We start from the raw sequence: 17,483 nt of genomic DNA on the forward strand, positions 1-17,483 counted from the left end.
CCTGTTTACATATAGAAGTAAAAACTCATGGTATAACAGTGTATTCACATTGAATACAAGTATATTTGATCCTGTTTACATATAGATGTAAAAACTCATGGTATAACAGTGTATTAACATTGAATAAAAGTATATTTGATCCTGTTTACATATAGAAGTATAAACTCATAATATAACAGTGTATTCACATTAAATACAAGTATATTTGATCCTGTTTACATATAGAAGTAAACACTCATGGTATCAAAGTGTATTCACATTGAATACAAGTATATTTGATTCTGTTTACATGTAGAAGTATAAACTCATAATATAACAGTGTATTCACATTGAATACAAGTATATTTGATCCTGTTTACATATAGAAGTAAAAACTCATGGTATAACAGTGTATTCACATTGAATAAAAGTATATTTGATCCTGTTTACATATAGAAGTAAAATCTTATGGTGTAACAGTGTATTCACATTGAATACAAGTTTATTTGATTCTGTTCACATGTAGATGAATGAATACAAGTATATTTGATCGTTTTTACAAATAGAATTTTAAACTCATGGTATCACAGTGTATTCACATAGAATACAAGTATATTTGATTCTGTTTACATGTAGAAGTACAAGCTCATAATATAACAGTGTATTCACATTGAATACAAGTATTTTTTATCCTGTTTACATATAGAAGTAAAAACTCATGATATAACAGTGTATTCACATTGAATACAAGTATATTTGATTTTGTTTACATGTAGAAGTATAAACTCATGGTATCACAGTGCATTCACATTAAATACAAGTATATTTGATCCTGTTTACACATAGAAGTTAAAACTCATGGTATAACAGTGTATTCACATTGAATACAAGTATATTTGATCCTGTTTACATATAGAAGTAAAAACTCATGCTATAACAGTGTATTCACATTGAATACAAGTATATTTGATTCTGTTTACATGTAGAAGTATAAACTCATAATATAACAGTGTATTCACATTGAATAGAAGTATATTTGATCCTGTTTACACATAGAAGTAAAAACTCATGGTATAACAGTGTATTCACATTGAATACAAGTATATTTGATCCTGTTTACATATAGATGTTAAAACTCATGGTATCACAGTGTATTCACATTGAATACAAGTATATTTGATTCTGTTTACATGTAGAAGTATAAAATCATAATATAACAGCGTTTTCATACTGAATACAGGTATATTTGATTCTGTTTACATGTAGAAGTATAAACTCATAATATAACAGTGTATTCACATTGAATACAAGTATATTTGATCCTGTTTACATATAGAAGTAAAAACTCATGGTATCACAGTGTATTCACATTGAATACAAGTATATTTGATCCTGTTTACATATAGAAGTTAAAATTCCTGGTATCACAGTGTATTCACATTGAATAAAAGTATATTTGATTCTGTTTACATGTAGAAGTATAAACTCATAATATAACAGTGTATTCATATTGAATACAAGTATATTTGATCCTGTTTACAGATAGAAGTAAAAACTCATTATAAAACAGTGTATTCACATTGAATACAAGTATATTTGATCCTGTTTACATGTAGAAGTATAAACTCAAAATATAACAGTGTTTTCACATTGAATACAAGTATATTTGATCCTGTTTACATGTAGAAGTATAAACTCATAATATAACAGTGTATTCACATTGAATACAAGTATATTTGATCCTGTTTACATACAGAAGTAAAAACTCATGGTAAAACAGTGTGTTCACATTGAAAACAAGTATATTTGATCCTGATTACATATAGAAGTTAAAACTCATGGTTTCACAGTGTATTCACATTGAATACCAGTATATTTGATTCTGTTTAAATGAAGAAGTATAAACTCATAAAATAACAGTGTATTCACATTAAATACAAGTATATTTGATCCTGTTTACATATAGAAGTAAAAACTCATGGTATAACAGTGTATTCAAATTGAATACAAGTATATTGGATCCTTTTTACATATAGATGTTAAAACTCATGGTATCACAGTGTATTCACATTGAATACAAGTATATTTGATTCTGTTTACATTTAGAAGTATAAACTCATAATATAACAGTGTATTGATATTGAATACAAGTATATTTGATACTGGTTACATGTAGAAGTATAAACTCATAATATAACAGTGTATTCACATTGAATACAAGTATATTTGATCCTCTTTACATATAGAAGTAAAAACTCATGGTATAACAGTGTATTAACATTGAATACAAGTATATTTGATCCTGTTTACATATATGAGTAAAAACTCATGGTATAATAGTGTATTCACATTGAATACAAGTATATTTGATTCTGTTTACATGTAGAATATAAACTAATAATATAACAGTGTATTCACATTGAATACAAGTATATTTTATTCTGTTTACATGTAGAATATAAACTAATAATATAACAGTGTATTCACATTGAATACAAGTATATTTTATTCTGCTTACATGTAGAAGTATAAACTCATAATATAACAGTGTATTCACATTGAATACAAGTTTATTTGATCCTGTTTACATGTAGAAATATATACTCATAATATAACAGTGTATTCACATTGAATACAAGTATATTTGATCCTGTTTACATATAGAAGTAAAAACTCATGGTACATCAGTGTATTCACATTGAATACAAGTATATTTGATTCTGTTTACATGTAGAAGTATAAACTCATGGTATAACAGTGTATTCACATTGAATACAAGTATATTTGATGCAGTATACATATAGAAATAGAAACTCATGGTATAACAGTGTATTCACATTGAATACAAGTATATTTGATGGAGTATAAATATAGAAGTAAAAACTCATGGTATAACAGTGTATTCACATTGAATACAAGTATATTCTATGCAGTTTACATATAGAAGTAAAAACTCATGGTATAACAGTGTATTCACATTGAATACAAGTATATTTGATGCTTTTTACATATAGAAGTAAAAACTCATGGTATAACAGTGTATTCACATTGAATACAAGTATATTTGATGCTGCTTACATATAGAAGTAAAAACTCAGGGTATAACAGTGTATTCACATAGAATACAAGTATATTTGATGATGTTTACACATACAAGTAAAAACTCATGGTATAACAGTGTATTCACATTGAATACAAGTATATTTAATGCTGTTTACATAAAGAAGCAAAAACTCATGGTATAACAGTGTATTCACATTGAATACAAGTATATTTGATGCAATATACATATAGAAGTAAAAACTCATGGTATAACAGTGTATTCACATTGAATACAAGTATATTTGATGCAGCATACATATAGAAGTAAAAACTCATGGTATAACAGTGTATTCACATTGAATACAAGTATATTTGATACAGTATACATATAGAAGTAAAAACTTATGGTATAACAGTGTATTCACATTAAATACAAGTATATTTGATGCTGTTTACATATAGAAGTAGAAACTCATGTTATAACAGCGTATTCACATTGAATACAAGTATATTTGATGCAGTTTACGTATAGAAGTAAAAACTCATGGTATAACAGTGTATTCACATTGAATACAAGTAAATTTGATGCAGTATACATATAGAAGTAAAAACTCATGGTATAACAGTGTATTCACATTGAATACAAGTATATTTGATGCTGTTTACATATAGAAGTAAAAACTCAAGGTATAACAGTGTATTCACATTGAATACAAGTATATTTGATGAAGTATACATGTAGAAGTAAAAACTCATGGTATAACAGAGTATTCACATTGAATACAAGTATATTTGATGCAGTATAAATATAAAAGTAAAAACTCATGGTATAACAGTGTATTCACATTGAATACAAGTATATTCCATGCAGTTTACATATAGAAGTAAAAACTCATGGTAGAACAGTGTATTCACATTAAATACAAGTATATTTGATCCTGTTTACATATAGAAGTAAAAACTCATGGTATAACAGTGTATTCAAATTGAATACAAGTTTATTTGATCCTGTTTACATGTAGAAATATATACTCATAATATAACAGTGTATTCACATTGAATACAAGTATATTTGATCCTGTTTACATATAGAAGTAAAAACTCATGGTACATCAGTGTATTCACATTGAATACAAGTATATTTGATTCTGTTTACATGTAGAAGTATAAACTCAATATAACAGTGTATTCACATTGAATACAAGTATATTTGATCCTGTTTACATATAGAAGTAAGAACTCATGGTATAACAGTGTATTCACATTGAATACAAGTATATTTGATCGTTTTTACATAAAGAAGTTAAAACTCATGGTATCACAGTGTATTCACATTGAATACAAGTATATTTGATTCTGTTTACATGTAGAAATATAAACTCATGGTATAACAGTGTATTCACATTGAATACAAGTATATTTGATGCAGATAACATATAGAAATAGAAACTCATGGTATAACAGTGTATTCACATTGAATACAAGTATATTTGATGGAGTATAAATATAGAAGTAAAAACTCATGGTATAACAGTGTATTCACATTGAATACAAGTATATTCTATGCAGTTTACATATAGAAGTAAAAACTCATGGTATAACAGTGTATTCACATTGAATACAAGTATATTTGATGCTTTTTACATATAGAAGTAAAAACTCATGGTATAACAGTGTATTCACATTGAATACAAGTATATTTGATGCTGTTTACATATAGAAGTAAAAACTCAGGGTATAACAGTGTATTCACATAGAATACAAGTATATTTGATGATGTTTACACATAGAAGTAAAAACTCATGGTATAACAGTGTATTCACATTGAATACAAGTATATTTGATGCTGTTTACATATAGAAGTAAAAACTCAAGGTATAACAGTGTATTCACATTGAATACAAGTATATTTGATGAAGTATACATGTAGAAGTAAAAACTCATGGTATAACAGTGTATTCACATTGAATACAAGTATATTTGATGCAGTATAAATATAAAAGTAAAAACTCATGGTATAACAGTGTATTCACATTGAATACAAGTATATTCCATGCAGTTTACATATAGAAGTAAAAACTCATGGTAGAACAGTGTATTCACATTAAATACAAGTATATTTGATCCTGTTTACATATAGAAGTAAAAACTCATGGTATAACAGTGTATTCAAATTGAATACAAGTTTATTTGATCCTGTTTACATGTAGAAATATATACTCATAATATAACAGTGTATTCACATTGAATACAAGTATATTTGATCCTGTTTACATATAGAAGTAAAAACTCATGGTACATCAGTGTATTCACATTGAATACAAGTATATTTGATTCTGTTTACATGTAGAAGTATAAACTCAATATAACAGTGTATTCACATTGAATACAAGTATATTTGATCCTGTTTACATATAGAAGTAAGAACTCATGGTATAACAGTGTATTCACATTGAATACAAGTATATTTGATCGTTTTTACATAAAGAAGTTAAACTCATGGTATCACAGTGTATTCACATTGAATACAAGTATATTTGATTCTGTTTACATGTAGAAATATAAACTCATGGTATAACAGTGTATTCACATTGAATACAAGTATATTTGATGCAGATAACATATAGAAATAGAAACTCATGGTATAACAGTGTATTCACATTGAATACAAGTATATTTGATGGAGTATAAATATAGAAGTAAAAACTCATGGTATAACAGTGTATTCACATTGAATACAAGTATATTCTATGCAGTTTACATATAGAAGTAAAAACTCATGGTATAACAGTGTATTCACATTGAATACAAGTATATTTGATGCTTTTTACATATAGAAGTAAAAACTCATGGTATAACAGTGTATTCACATTGAATACAAGTATATTTGATGCTGTTTACATATAGAAGTAAAAACTCAGGGTATAACAGTGTATTCACATAGAATACAAGTATATTTGATGATGTTTACACATAGAAGTAAAAACTCATGGTATAACAGTGTATTCACATTGAATACAAGTATATTTGATGCTGTTTACATATAGAAGTAAAAACTCAAGGTATAACAGTGTATTCACATTGAATACAAGTATATTTGATGAAGTATACATGTAGAAGTAAAAACTCATGGTATAACAGTGTATTCACATTGAATACAAGTATATTTGATGCAGTATAAATATAAAAGTAAAAACTCATGGTATAACAGTGTATTCACATTGAATACAAGTATATTCCATGCAGTTTACATATAGAAGTAAAAACTCATGGTAGAACAGTGTATTCACATTAAATACAAGTATATTTGATCCTGTTTACATATAGAAGTAAAAACTCATGGTATAACAGTGTATTCAAATTGAATACAAGTTTATTTGATCCTGTTTACATGTAGAAATATATACTCATAATATAACAGTGTATTCACATTGAATACAAGTATATTTGATCCTGTTTACATATAGAAGTAAAAACTCATGGTACATCAGTGTATTCACATTGAATACAAGTATATTTGATTCTGTTTACATGTAGAAGTATAAACTCAATATAACAGTGTATTCACATTGAATACAAGTATATTTGATCCTGTTTACATATAGAAGTAAGAACTCATGGTATAACAGTGTATTCACATTGAATACAAGTATATTTGATCGTTTTTACATAAAGAAGTTAAAACTCATGGTATCACAGTGTATTCACATTGAATACAAGTATATTTGATTCTGTTTACATGTAGAAATATAAACTCATGGTATAACAGTGTATTCACATTGAATACAAGTATATTTGATGCAGATAACATATAGAAATAGAAACTCATGGTATAACAGTGTATTCACATTGAATACAAGTATATTTGATGGAGTATAAATATAGAAGTAAAAACTCATGGTATAACAGTGTATTCACATTGAATACAAGTATATTCTATGCAGTTTACATATAGAAGTAAAAACTCATGGTATAACAGTGTATTCACATTGAATACAAGTATATTTGATGCTTTTTACATATAGAAGTAAAAACTCATGGTATAACAGTGTATTCACATTGAATACAAGTATATTTGATGCTGTTTACATATAGAAGTAAAAACTCAGGGTATAACAGTGTATTCACATAGAATACAAGTATATTTGATGATGTTTACACATAGAAGTAAAAACTCATGGTATAACAGTGTATTCACATTGAATACAAGTATATTTGATGCTGTTTACATATAGAAGTAAAAACTCAAGGTATAACAGTGTATTCACATTGAATACAAGTATATTTGATGAAGTATACATGTAGAAGTAAAAACTCATGGTATAACAGTGTATTCACATTGAATACAAGTATATTTGATGCAGTATAAATATAAAAGTAAAAACTCATGGTATAACAGTGTATTCACATTGAATACAAGTATATTCCATGCAGTTTACATATAGAAGTAAAAACTCATGGTAGAACAGTGTATTCACATTAAATACAAGTATATTTGATCCTGTTTACATATAGAAGTAAAAACTCATGGTATAACAGTGTATTCAAATTGAATACAAGTTTATTTGATCCTGTTTACATGTAGAAATATATACTCATAATATAACAGTGTATTCACATTGAATACAAGTATATTTGATCCTGTTTACATATAGAAGTAAAAACTCATGGTACATCAGTGTATTCACATTGAATACAAGTATATTTGATTCTGTTTACATGTAGAAGTATAAACTCAATATAACAGTGTATTCACATTGAATACAAGTATATTTGATCCTGTTTACATATAGAAGTAAGAACTCATGGTATAACAGTGTATTCACATTGAATACAAGTATATTTGATCGTTTTTACATAAAGAAGTTAAAACTCATGGTATCACAGTGTATTCACATTGAATACAAGTATATTTGATTCTGTTTACATGTAGAAATATAAACTCATGGTATAACAGTGTATTCACATTGAATACAAGTATATTTGATGCAGATAACATATAGAAATAGAAACTCATGGTATAACAGTGTATTCACATTGAATACAAGTATATTTGATGGAGTATAAATATAGAAGTAAAAACTCATGGTATAACAGTGTATTCACATTGAATACAAGTATATTCTATGCAGTTTACATATAGAAGTAAAAACTCATGGTATAACAGTGTATTCACATTGAATACAAGTATATTTGATGCTTTTTACATATAGAAGTAAAAACTCATGGTATAACAGTGTATTCACATTGAATACAAGTATATTTGATGCTGTTTACATATAGAAGTAAAAACTCAGGGTATAACAGTGTATTCACATAGAATACAAGTATATTTGATGATGTTTACACATAGAAGTAAAAACTCATGGTATAACAGTGTATTCACATTGAATACAAGTATATTTGATGCTGTTTACATATAGAAGTAAAAACTCAAGGTATAACAGTGTATTCACATTGAATACAAGTATATTTGATGAAGTATACATGTAGAAGTAAAAACTCATGGTATAACAGTGTATTCACATTGAATACAAGTATATTTGATGCAGTATAAATATAAAAGTAAAAACTCATGGTATAACAGTGTATTCACATTGAATACAAGTATATTCCATGCAGTTTACATATAGAAGTAAAAACTCATGGTAGAACAGTGTATTCACATTAAATACAAGTATATTTGATCCTGTTTACATATAGAAGTAAAAACTCATGGTATAACAGTGTATTCAAATTGAATACAAGTATATTGGATCCTTTTTACATATAGAAGTTAAAACTCATGGTATCACAGTGTATTCACATTGAATACAAGTATATTTGATTCTGTTTACATTTAGAAGTATAAACTCATAATATAACAGTGTATTGATATTGAATACAAGTATATTTGATAATGTTTACATGTAGAAGTATAAACTCATAATATAACAGTGTATTCACATTGAATACAAGTATATTTGATCCTCTTTACATATAGAAGTAAAAACTCATGAAATAACAGTGTATTCACATTGAATACAAGTATATTTGATTCTGTTTACATGTAGAAGTAAAAACTCATAATATAACAGTGTAATCACATTGAATACAAGTATATTTGATCCTGTTTACATATAGAAGTAAAAACTCATGGTATAACAGTGTATTAACATTAAATACAAGTATATTTGATCCTGTTTACATATATGAGTAAAAACTCATGGTATAATAGTGTATTCACATTGAATACAAGTATATTTGATTCTGTTTACATGTAGAATATAAACTAATAATATAACAGTGTATTCACATTGAATATAAGTATATTTTATTCTGTTTACATGTAGAAGTATAAACTCATAATATAACAGTGTATTCACATTGAATACAAGTTTATTTTATCCTGTTTACATGTAGAAATATATACTCATAATATAACAGTGTATTCACATTGAATACAAGTATATTTGATGCAGCATACATATAGAAGTAAAAACTCATGGTATAACAGTGTATTCACATTGAATACAAGTATATTTGATTCTGTTTACATGTAGAAGTATAAACTCATGGTATAACAGTGTATTCACATTGAATACAAGTATATTTGATGCAGTATACATATAGAAGTAAAAACTCATGGTATAACAGTGTATTCACATTGAATACAAGTATATTTGATGCAGTATACATATAGAAATAGAAACTCATGGTATAACAGTGTATTCACATTGAATACAAGGGTCATTCCACGCCAAAACATCCAGAGCTCGTTGCGACATCTCACGGATTTTGATAATTTTTGGTGGGTGGGTTCTTAATAGTTAGAAAATAAGGAATGCCAAAGGATTTTATCCAAATATTATTCGTTCGGATGATATAGGGGTCCAAAGTTTCGATTTTTTCAAAAAAGTCGAAAATTGGGTATTGAGCGCAATAATTTTTAAAACCGATTTAAACAAAAGAATCAATTTTTTTTATGATTAGAATATAAAAAAGGTATAGAAAACTTAATTTTAAGACAATTGCGACCTTTATCAGAAGTTATTATCCCCCCAACGTCATCAGTTAAAAAAAATGAGTTTTTGACTACTTTCATAAGCTCTTTGAGGGTCTTAAAATCGTTGTAGGTGTATGATTTTTCTACCAAGTATAGTTCATGGTAAAGATATTTGACTTTCAAAAAATAAATAGTTTATCTTTTATACAAAAAAAGATATTAATCTTTAAAGTTAGGAAAAACCCCAATTTTGACGAAAATTGGTCTTTTTCAAAAAATTATATCTCGAAACTATAATTTTTGTTTTATATGAAACTTATAGAAACTATTGCTTATTATGTCTTCTAAAACATATAAAAAAATTAGAAAGGTATTATTTTTTGTTCTCAAGATATTTTTATTTTAGTCGGTTACATTTGAAAGCGATAGAAAATTGATATTCAGGTGGAGATTAGTGACATATACAATTCGAATTCTTTAGAAATCAAATTTTTTCCATCGGATTATATATATATATATATATATATATCGGATTATATATATATATATATAATCCGATCGATATCCGATCCGATCGATTCTACTCTATATATTCATATAGAGTTGAGAAATAAGCCCATTTTTTATTCAAATACTATTATTTTATTTTTCAATCGTGAAGCAACCATTATAACTATTGTGTATCGGTTTCCCACACCATAGACAACGAAGTGGAAGACCGCTAACGCCACAGATCTTCACACACCGTAATTTTTAATTAAATCATGCACGGTATCACTTTGGTATGCACATGTAAATTAAGCACAAAAATTCAGCATATTATTACATTACGGTGTGTGAAGCATTGGATCAGTAGGGAAACCCAAAATTATTATCTTAGCGGACTCAGCGCCACTATGCGGCATCTTACGCGCATCGCTACCTACCGTCCTCTCAGCCTTATGGCCCCCTTCGTGGTCTTCCACTTCGTTGTCTATGCCCACACCAAGAGTCTTTTTTTTTTCTCAATTATTATTATTATTAGACAAGAGAGAAAAAAAATGTGTGACGTGTTTTTGTTTTTGTTTATTTTTTGTTTCTTCTTATTCTTCCATTTCGGAGTTATTCTTTATTATATACTTGACTCGTGTCTTTGTTATCATAAATATTGTGTAAGCCAAGTTAAACATTTTGTCATCTCATCAACTATGATTGTTTTCTGATTAAAATGTCAACATTAGTTGTTGCCAGATATTTAGAATACAAAGTCGAAATAAAATCACTTTCAAATGTCACCGACTAAAATAAAAATATCTTGAGAACAAAAAATAATACCTTTCTAATTTTTTGATATGTTTTAGAAGACATAATGAGCAATAGTATCTATAAGTTTCATATAAAACAAAAATTATAGTTTTGAGATATAATTTTTTGAAAAAGACCAATTTTCGTCAAAATTGGGGTTTTTCCTAACTTTAAAGATTAATATCTTTTTTTGTATAAAAGATAAACTATTTATTTTTTGACAGTCAAATCTCTTTACCGTGAACTATATTTGGTAGAAAAATCATACACCTACAACGATTTTAAAAACCTCAAAAAGCTTATGAAAGTTGTCAAAAACTTATTTTTTTTAACTGATGACGTTGGGGGGATAATAACTTCTGATAAAGGTCGCAATGGTCTTAAAATTAAGTTTTCTATACCCTTTTTATATTCTAATCATAAAAAAAATTTATTCTTTTGTTTAAATCGGGTTTAAAAATTATTGCGCTCAATACCCAATTTTCGACTTTTTTGAAAAAATCGAAACTTTGAACCCAAATATCATCCGAACGAATAATATTTGGGTAAAATCCTTTGGCATTCCTTATTTTCTAACTATAAAGAACCCACCCACCCACCAAAAATTATCAAAATCCGTGAGATGGTCGCAACGAGCTCTGGATGTTTTGGCGTGGAATGACCCACAAGTATATTTGATGCAGTATAAATATAGAAGTAAAAACTCATGGTATAACAGTGTATTAACATTGAATACAAGTATATTCCATGCAGTTTACATATAGAAGTAAAAACTCATGGTATAACAGTGTATTCACATTGAATACAAGTATATTTGATGATGTTTACATATAGAAGTAAAAACTCATGGTATAACAGTGTATTCACATTGAATACAAGTATATTTGATGCTATTTACATATAGAAGTAAAAACTCATGGTATAACAGTGTATTCACATTGAATACAAGTATATTTGATGCAGCATACATATAGAAGTAAAAACTCATGGTATAACAGTGTATTCACATTGAATACAAGTACATTTGATGCAGTATACATATAGAAGTAAAAACTTATGGTATAACAGTGTATTCACATATATTCAAGTATATTTGATGTAGTATACATATAGAAGTAAAAACTCATGGTATAACAGTGTATTCACATTGAATACAAGTATATTTAATGCTGTTTACATATAGAAGTAAAAACTCATGGTATAACAGTGTATTCACATTGAATACAAGTGTATTTGATGCTGTTTACATATAGAAGTAAAACTCATGGTATAACAGTGTATTCACACTGAATACAAGTATATTTGATGAAGTATACATATAGAAGTAAAAACTTATGGTATAACAGTGTATTCACATTGAATACAAGTATATTTGATGCTGTTTACATATAGAAGTAAAAACTCATGGTATAACAGTGTATTCACATTGAATACAAGTTAATTTTATGCAGTATACATATAGAAGTAAATACTCATGGTATAGCAGTGTATTCACATTGAATACAAGTATATTTGATGCAGAATACATATAGAAGTAAAAACTCATGGTATAATAGTGTATTCACATTGAATACAAGTATACTTGATTCTGTTTACATGTAGAAGTATAAAATCATAATATAACAGCGTTTTCATATTGAATACAAGAATATTTGATTCTGTTTACATGTAGAAGTATAAACTCATAATATAACAGTGTATTCACATTGAATACAAGTATATTTGATCCTGTTTACATATAGAAGTAACATCTCATGATATAACAGTGTATTCACATTGAATACAAGTATATTTGATCCTGTTTACATATAGAAGTTAAAATTCATGGTATCACAGTGTATTCACATTGAATACAAGTATATTTGATTCTGTTTACATGTAGAAGTATAAACTCATAATATAACAGTGTATTCATATTGAATACAAGTATATTTGATCCTGTTTACATATAGAAGTATAAACTCATAATATAACAGTGTATTCATATTGAATACAAGTATATTTGATCCTGTTTACATGTAGAAGTTAAAACTCATGATATAACAGTGTATTCACATTGAATACAAGTATATTTGATTCTGTTACATGTAGAAGTATAAACTCCTAATATAACAGTGTATTCACATTGAATAAAAGGATATTTGATTCTGTTTACATGTAGAAGTATAAACTCATAATATAACAGTGTATTCTCATTGAATACAAGTATATTTGATCCTGTTTACATATAGAAGTAAAAACTCATGGTATAACAGTGTATTCACATTGAATACAAGTATATTTGATCCTGTTTACATATAGAAGTTAAAACTCATGGTATCACAGTGTATTCACATTGAATACAAGTATATTTGATTCTGTTTACATGTAGAAGTATAAAATCATAATATAACAGTGTTTTCATATTGAATAGAAGTAAATTTGATTCTGTTTACATGTAGAAATATAAACTAATAATATAACAGTGTATTCACATTGAATACAAGTATATTTGATCCTGTTTACATATAGAAGTTAAAACTCATGGTATAACAGTGTATTTAGATTGAATACAAGTACATTTGATTCTTTTTACATGTAGAAGTATAAACTCATTAAATAACAGTGTATTCACATTTTGTACAAGTATATTTGATCCTGTTTACATATAGAAGTAAAAACTCATGGTATAACAGTGTATTCACATTGAATAGAAGTATATTTGATCCTGTTTACATATAGAAGTAAAAACTCATGATATAACAGTGTATTCACATTGAATACAAGTATATTTGATACTGTTTACATGTAGAAGTATAAACTCATAATATTACAGTGTATTCACATTGAATACAAGTATATTTGATCCTGTTTACATATAGAAGTAAAAACTCATGGTATAACAGTGTATTCACATTGAATACAAGTATATTTGATTCTGTTTACATGTAGAAGTATAAACTCATAATATAACAGTGTATTCACATTGAATACAAGTATATTTGATCCTGTTTACATATAGAAGTAAAAACTCATGGTAGAACAGTGTATTCACATTGAATACAAGTATATTTAATTCTGTTTACATGTAGAAGTATAAACTCATAATATAACAGTGTATTCACATTGAATACAAGTATATTTGATCCTGCTTACATATAGAAGTAAAAACTCATGGTATAACAGTGTATTCACATTGAATACAAGTATATTTGATCCTCTTTACATATAGAAGTTAAAACCCATGTTTTATTCGGTTTACATTTAGAAGTATAAGCTCATAATATAACAGTGTATTCACATTGAATCCATGTATTTTTGATCCTGTTTACATATAGAAGTAAAAACTCATGATATTACAGTGTATTCACATTGAATACAAGTATATTTGATTCTGTTTACATGTAGAAGTATAAGCTCATAATATAACAGTGTATTCACATTGCATACATGTATTTTTGATCCTGTTTACATATAGAAGTAAAAACTCATGATATAACAGTGTATTCACATTGAATACAAGTATATTTGATTCTGTTTACATGTAGAAGTATAAACTCATGGTATCACAGTGTACTCACATTGAATACAAGTATATCTGATCCTGTTTACTTATAGAAGTTAAAAATCATCGTATAACAGTGTATTCACATTGAATACAAGTATATTTGATCCTGTTTACACATAGAAGTAAAAACTCATCGTATAACAGTGTATTCACATTGAATACAAGTATATTTTATCCTTTTTACATATATGAGTAAAAACTCATGGTATAACAGAGTATTCACATTGAATACAAGTATATTTGATCCTGTTTACATATAGAAGTAAACACTCATGGTATCAAAGTGTATTCACATTGAATACAAGTATATTTGATTCTGTTTACATGTAGAAGTATAAACTCATAATATAACAGTGTATTCACATGGAATACAAGTATTTTTGATCCTGTTTACATATAGAATTAAAAATTCATGGTATAACAGTGTATTCACATTGAATACAAGTATATTTGATTCTGTTTACATGTAGAAGTATAAACTCATAATATAACAGTGTATTCACATTGAATACAAGTATATTTGATCCTGTTTACATATAGAAGTAAAAATCATGGTATAACAGTGTATTCACATTGAATACAAGTATATTCGATTCTGTTTACATGTAGAAGTATAAACTCATAATATAACAGTGTATTCACATTGAATACAAGTATAGTTGATTCTGTTTACATGTAGAAGTATAAAAACATAATATTACAGTGTATTCACATTGAATGCAAGTATATTTGATCCTGTTTACATATAGAAGTAAACACTCATGGTATAACAGTGTATTTACATTTAATTCAAGTATATTTCATTCTCTTTACATGTAGAAGTATAAAGTCGTAATATAACTGTGTATTTACATTGAATACAAGTATAGTTGATTCTGTTTACATGTAGAAGTATAAACTCATAATATTATAGTGTATTCACATTGAATACAAGTATATTTGATCCTGTTTACATATAGAAGTAAAAACTCATGGTACAACAGTGTATTCACATTGAATACAAGTATATTTGATTCTGTTTACATGTAGAAGTATAAACTCATAATATAACAGTGTATTCACATTGAATACAAGTATATTTGATCCTGTTTACATATAGAAGTAAAAACTCATGGTATAACAGTGTATTCACATTGAATACAAGTATATTTGATCCTGTTTACATATAGATGTAAAAACTCATGGTATAACAGTGTATTAACATTGAATAAAAGTATATTTGATCCTGTTTACATATAGAAGTATAAACTCATAATATAACAGTGTATTCACATTAAATACAAGTATATTTGATCCTGTTTACATATAGAAGTAAAAACTCATGGTATAACAGTGTATTCACATTGAATAAAAGGATATTTGATTCTGTTTACATGTAGAAGTATAAACTCATAATATAACAGTGTATTCTCATTGAATACAAGTATATTTGATCCTGTTTACATATAGAAGTAAAAACTCATGGTATAACAGTGTATTCACATTGAATACAAGTATATTTGATCCTGTTTACATATAGAAGTTAAAACTCATGGTATCACAGTGTATTCACATTGAATACAAGTATATTTGATTCTGTTTACATGTAGAAGTATAAAATCATAATATAACAGTGTTTTCATATTGAATAGAAGTATATTTGATTCTGTTTACATGTAGAAATATAAACTAATAATATTACAGTGTATTCACATTGAATACAAGTATATTTGATCCTGTTTACATATAGAAGTTAAAACTCATGGTATAACAGTGTATTCAGATTGAATACAAGTACATTTGATTCTTTTTACATGTAGAAGTACAAACTCATTAAATAACAGTGTATTCACATTTTGTACAAGTATATTTGATCCTGTTTACATATAGAAGTAAAAACTCATGGTATAACAGTGTATTCACATTGAATAGAAGTATATTTGATCCTGTTTACATATAGAAGTTAAAACCCATGGTATCACAGTGTATTCACATTGAATACAAGTATATTTGATTCTGTTTACATGTAAAAGTATAAGCTCATAATATAACAGTGTATTCACATTGAATACATGTATTTTTGATCCTGTTTACATATAGAAGTAAAAACTCATGATACAACAGTGTATTCACATTAAATACAAGTAAGTTTGATTCTGTTTACATGTAGAAGTATAAACTCATGGTATCACAGTGTACTCACATTGAATACAAGTATATTTGATCCTGTTTACATATAGAAGTTAAAACTCATCGTATAACAGTGTATTCACATTGAATACAACTATATTTGATCCTGTTTACATATAGAAGTAAAAACTCATCGTATAACAGTGTATTCACATTGAATACACGTTTATTTGATCCTGTTTACATATAGAAGTAAACACTCATGGTATAACAGTGTATTTACATTTAATTCAAGTATATTTCATTCTCTTTACATGTAGAAGTATAAAGTCGTAATATAACTGTGTATTTACATTGAATACAAGTATAGTTGATTCTGTTTACATGTAGAAGTATAAACTCATAATATAAGAGTGTATTCACATTGAATACAAGTATATTTGATCCTGTTTACATATAGAAGTAAAAACTCATGGTATAACAGTGTATTCACATTGAATACAACTATATTTGATCCTGTTTACATATAGATGTAAA

Source organism: Daphnia magna, linkage group LG2, assembly GCF_020631705.1.
Source record: "Daphnia magna isolate NIES linkage group LG2, ASM2063170v1.1, whole genome shotgun sequence".
Lineage (NCBI taxonomy): Eukaryota > Metazoa > Arthropoda > Branchiopoda > Diplostraca > Daphniidae > Daphnia > Daphnia magna.